This window comes from Aplidium turbinatum, chromosome 12, assembly GCF_918807975.1.
Source record: "Aplidium turbinatum chromosome 12, kaAplTurb1.1, whole genome shotgun sequence".
NCBI lineage: Eukaryota > Metazoa > Chordata > Ascidiacea > Aplousobranchia > Polyclinidae > Aplidium > Aplidium turbinatum.
This window is the reverse complement of record NC_137483.1, coordinates 4,284,211-4,289,771: the sequence shown is the minus strand read 5'-3', so window position 1 is coordinate 4,289,771 and position 5,561 is coordinate 4,284,211.

Sequence of the window (5,561 nt, the reverse complement as noted above, 5' to 3'; positions counted from 1 at the left end):
CACGTTTAATAAATCTCTATAGACTTTACAATTTGTGTTTTCGCAAAGTACGGTATATTGTATTTCGCATTGAGCACTTTAACGTTTTCAGAAGACTTGTGCAATTCCATTAGAACAAACGAATATTTTATGAACATAAAACAAATTACTTTTGCGTTGTGCGTTATGATAGTGCAGTTTGTATATAAAAGTGAAAAGAAGACACAGTTTGATCATTAGTTAAGCTCAGGCTGTACGAGCGATTAGTTTTAGCCTACTTTTGTGTTTAATCCGTTTCTGTTACTGATCGCGATGTGCAACACCATAACTTGATGTAATTTGTACGTGTCGTTTATTTTCCTTGAATATATAATTTTCAAGAGTGTGTAATTTTCAGTAAGATTTTAAAAACTTATTTTGCTTAATCCTTTATCCACTCAACACGAAATACCGTACAATTAAAAAAAAATTATATGCAAAATTAAATAAAATGACCAACCTTTGTGCGCAAACAGTTTGAATTTTTTTTTAAGTTAACGGAGGTGGTTGTCACTTTTTCTCACACTCTCTCCCTCTAGCCCATGAAACCATAACAAAATTTATCGACTTACCGAAAGCAACCACACAGCTACAAGCAAATCCAGTCTGAAGCTGCAACTCAGCACAAAGGGCAAAGCGTTTGCGAGTTTTCCACAAGACGGAACTCATTCGTGGCAAAATAATCAGCTTCAGCGCAAAATGCTTTGAAACGAATACCATGGAGACGAAGTCGTAAGGTTGGAGGAATTTTGGTGTTGTCAATTTTTTTTAACATAGTTTTTTTTTGTTCTTGGCATTGCGCTCTAAATCTTTACCAAAAATTAACGTTTTGTTCTTGCCAGACTTCGTGACAATTGTCGTTTGAACTTCCATCACAACTCATCACATCATCGACTTTAAAAAAATGTAAAAGAGCAAAAATTTAAAGAAAAGTCTGGCAACCCTCAAAACTTACAATCCAAAAGCTGGAATTAGTGTCGTACATTTTTGATCCGACTTCACAGCCCTGTTTGGGATAGAAACGTCTGAAACTACACAATAAGTTCCACAACTTAAAAAAACACAATACGCAAGTCAAGAAAATTTAACTTTTCGATTATTTTTTCGATATTTTGATAAATTACTGAGTATTGAAGCAAACTAAGACTTGGTGATGAGCTGGACGAAAAAAGCATTTCTTCTACGACTTGAGATTGTGATTATTTTAGAGTTATAAATCACTTGTGGAGAACCAAAACACGGATGAACAATGTTTACAACATTCTCGGCCGGCGAGGCTGCAAAACTTCTCTGAAAGAATGCAACACTTTTTTTGTGCCACAGACATTTTCAGGATGTGTCTCAAAATTGCTTGTAGGAGAAAGTCAAAGAAACAAAATATTTTTTCCGCTTGATGGAAATAATGAGCTAGGAAAATCACAAACGATGACGGATTTGCGAAATGTGATATTTTATCATAAATTGTGATATACAATTTTGGTAAAGAGGTCACTTTCTTCAACCACAGACATATACAACCAAGCAACCACACGGCATTTAACATAATCGATTAAAAATTGAACAAACTATAAGCTACAAACGTTTTCGGCCATACACACGTTAGCCCTTATCAAGTAACAAAAAACAACTACTTATCATATCTACAATGAAAATGAATAACTGATCTAAACACTGAATTGAAAAACGAAATGCAAAATGAAACGGCAGAACAAAGGAGAAAGGCACATCACATGGCGTTTAAATTACACCAGGCAAAGACGCATCATATGACGTATCAAGAAAAGACGTTGAGTAAATAAGAAGCACCTGAGGCAAACAACTGTGTATTGAGGCGAGGATTGTATGATTTTATTAGCAAAGCCTCGTGGATTTTAGTGTTTAGATTTTAGAAATTGTGATATGTTGATGTTTTAACTAAAAGCAGACGAACCTAGCAATGCCACGCAGTTATCTTGATATTTAAAAATTACGAACGTTTTCAGCTCCACAATAGCCGTTATCGACCATCTGAAAAAGCACTGACTGCACTTTACAATCAATTGTATTGCAAAAGAAAAACAATAAAACGAAATACATCAAAGCGAAGGCTCGATGCAAAATTATGGAACCTGCGATCAATAAATCAGAGGCTCTACCAATATTTACTAGACTCAGAGTATAATCTAAATAATTTCAAATTTTTTTTAGTTGTAATCATAAAATAAAAAGCCCAAAATGTAGATACTAATCCCATGTGCAGCAAACGTTTCGAAAACTACACTGCTTTCATTTTCAGTGCCCATGAATGAAAGCAATCTCTGGTACCGCTAAGTTTGAAGTTAAATTGCGGCTGGCGTGGCAAGGGCAAATCAACAAGCTACTATGAAAAAACAGTACTTGACAGAAGTCAGGGTGTGCAGTTTCACAACTTAAAATTTAGCATTATCAATTAAAACGGCATTGAACAGAAGTAGCAGTTTATAAAATCTCATCCTTTCATGAAAAACTCATTTATTCACACTGAAGATGAAAGCAGTTTAATTTTTGAAACGTTTGCTGAACATGACTTTAGTATCTACATTACATCAGTATATGCCGACAAAAATGAAATATTTTGACTATATCAAGCAATTACGGGAATAAAAAGCATGCTGGAAGCACTAGTAAAAACAAAAACAAAACAAAATGGAGACAGTTCATATGGGAAATCACAGCTGATCAAACATGATCAATCTGTTGAAGAAGAAGATGCCGGAGGTTGTCACTAAGGGACGCGATCCAGTTGTAAGCTATTTAGCAATATTGCTTGACCTGAAGTATTCATTTTTATTGAAACTTGTAGTTTTCTGTTTCATGTTTTGCTTCTTTTCACCCGAAATTGTTAATACGGGTAGAATGGTGTTAAAAAATCAAACGTTTTTTTGGTAGGCTATAGTTTGGCCGCTAAAATGAAATGTATGGCCGTGGAAAGGCCATTTTGGGGCCGTTACCAGCAACATTCCCTGGCCTAGAAAACAAGATACTGTGAAAAATGGCATAATAGTAAAAGTTAGGGCAATTTTTTTCAGGGCCTCTGGTATGCTGAAAGTTATCCAGGCCGAGTCCAAAAGTTCTCCTGGTCAACGCTCCTGATGAAACGAAACAGACCAGATAATTTGAAAGCATTGAATGTATCTTCTTTTAGGCAATACACGCTAAACTACAGTATACCAAGGCGTTGCAAGTTTTTTTGTCTTATCAAGACCTACGCCCTGTTGTAAAAGGTTTAGATTACCGGTACATGAAAGGGAAATCAACAAAGCCAATCTTTGGGTCTACCTTTAGGCATGCCACTAAGTGTCCTGTCAAAGACGCAGCCGCATGCTCATGACCGGTGTCGAACCGGTGCCCTGTCGATCACCTTGCCAAGGCGCATCTCACCACGCGACTATGCAGCCGATTTGCAAGTAATCTGCATTTACTCAGATGAGGTTACCTGGTAATGGAAAACAACTAAAATATCTGTGAGCTGCCAAGAGCATCAACAAACCACTAACAATTCTACGATCACTTAAAAACAGATTCAATTTTTCAAGCTTAGGTCAAGCTCACTCTGCCTTTGAAGTTAAACATTGATATGAATCACTTGCCTTCTTCACTCACCGCCAGTATCATGTGTGCTTCGGTTCACAAACACAGCAGAAGGGTCGGCAATCAGGTGGTTGCGTTCAAGCCACAGGCAGAAGCGATAATGAGGGTGGAAAGTTGTCAGTTGTAGAGATACACTTTATGCAAAGCAGGGTTCTGCTACATCGAAGTCAAAGATTTGATCACTGATGCTAAAACAAAGATTGATAAAAATTGTGAGCAATTAAGAAAAAATAATGTCATTTCAAGTCGTTTTCTGACAGTTTTTATCTAATGTTCTACGTTGTCTAACTTGGAAGTATAGGCTATCTACTGTAGTTCTACGATACACCGTAACTTTGAAAACACATTCGCATTAAACGATGAGGGATAAAAAAAATCAATGAAGCATGAATAAAAGTAAACTGGTTGAGATGTGTTATTGTGGTTCGTTTTCACTTTTACTTGATGCATTTCACTGGAAAAGCTGCCAAAAAGGTTTTTAAAATTGGCAATAAACCCAACAGCGCTCTATTAAAACTATTATCATTGATAGAGCCACTGCATTTCATCTGATACAAGTAGGCCTAATTGCCGAATTTGTTTATTTTTTTGTGTGGTACACCAAAATCAAGACATTTTTGTTTACAACCGCTTTTTTTTAAAGGTTCATACAAGTCTATACCAGCTACGTAAATCAACTTGTTCACAAACTAAGCCAAAAATCTCTCCATTTCACGCCTTTTTGTTGTTCCAAGATTGTACGTTTAAGATATCACTGACCAGATGCACACTATTAGTTACAAAAACAACCTTTTGAAAATAAGATATCTGTGCACCTTTATGTGATGTTGTCTTGACTATGTTCTTTTCACCAGAAATAAATAAAAAACTAATCAGCGGTGCTTGAGTTGCCATTTAGCTATCACTTTTCTTCAATCAGAATAGAAATAACATCTCAGACATGATAATCCTTTCAAGGTTTCTCTTTCATGCCCCTTTATTTCGGTTTATTGGTTGTAACAACATCACCTGCCTTTCTTTATTTTTGTTTTCAGTTGGTAATAAGTTTGTTTAGACTTTGCTGTGCCATGTCCTCTCTAGCCTAGTGTAGCCTACTGTAGCTTGTTTAAATTTCTCTTGTTTGAAGAAAATAATAATTACGTCATTAATAGGCTATCTGAGACGTTAATCAACGATGCAGCAACATAACATTATTAATTAACGTTTCTATTGTGTGTTGACTCCTACTTTCATGATGCATTCGCTAGAATAAACATTAGTTCTCACTTGATGGAACAGTCGGTTGTTGCAATGTCAATTTAAAATAACTTTTTGGGAGTTTGAACAAGTTTGAAAGTTCAACAAAGTCACGCAAAACTAATTGAAAATGATGGGAGTTTGTTTATCAAAGCAAGAAATAGCAATTGAAACTTAGTAGAAATAATATCGCCAATCAAAATTTCAATGAAAAAAATTTAATTTATAGCCATAACGTTTTTTGTTCAATTGCATTTGTATAAAATAGAGGCTTCAAACCACTGATGTCACCGAGTCAGAGCAGTTGACAATATTAACTCTGGCTTTAAAGTTGTCTGTGAACTTTCACATCAGATGCTGTTAAACGAAGAGGTGTCCTTGTTTTTCTTTCCTTAAAGCTACATACCGAGGGAGAACCATCATATTAAAAACTAACTCTTTCGTCGCGTTCAGATCGGGAGTCTACAAGTCAAGCCAGAAGCAGCAAATCATTTTTACCTTTAATCACTCAGGCTTATTAGGCTGCATTTGATAAGTCGATTAATTTGCTTTGCATGCAGTCTATAAGCTGTCATCTTAGAGATTAACTTCCGCGATAGATAGGTAACTCTGAGTCGATAGCTTTCATACATTGACCTTATCAAGTACGAAGCCTGATTGATTGCCGTGATTTGTATTGCAGGTTGCCAATAGCAGAG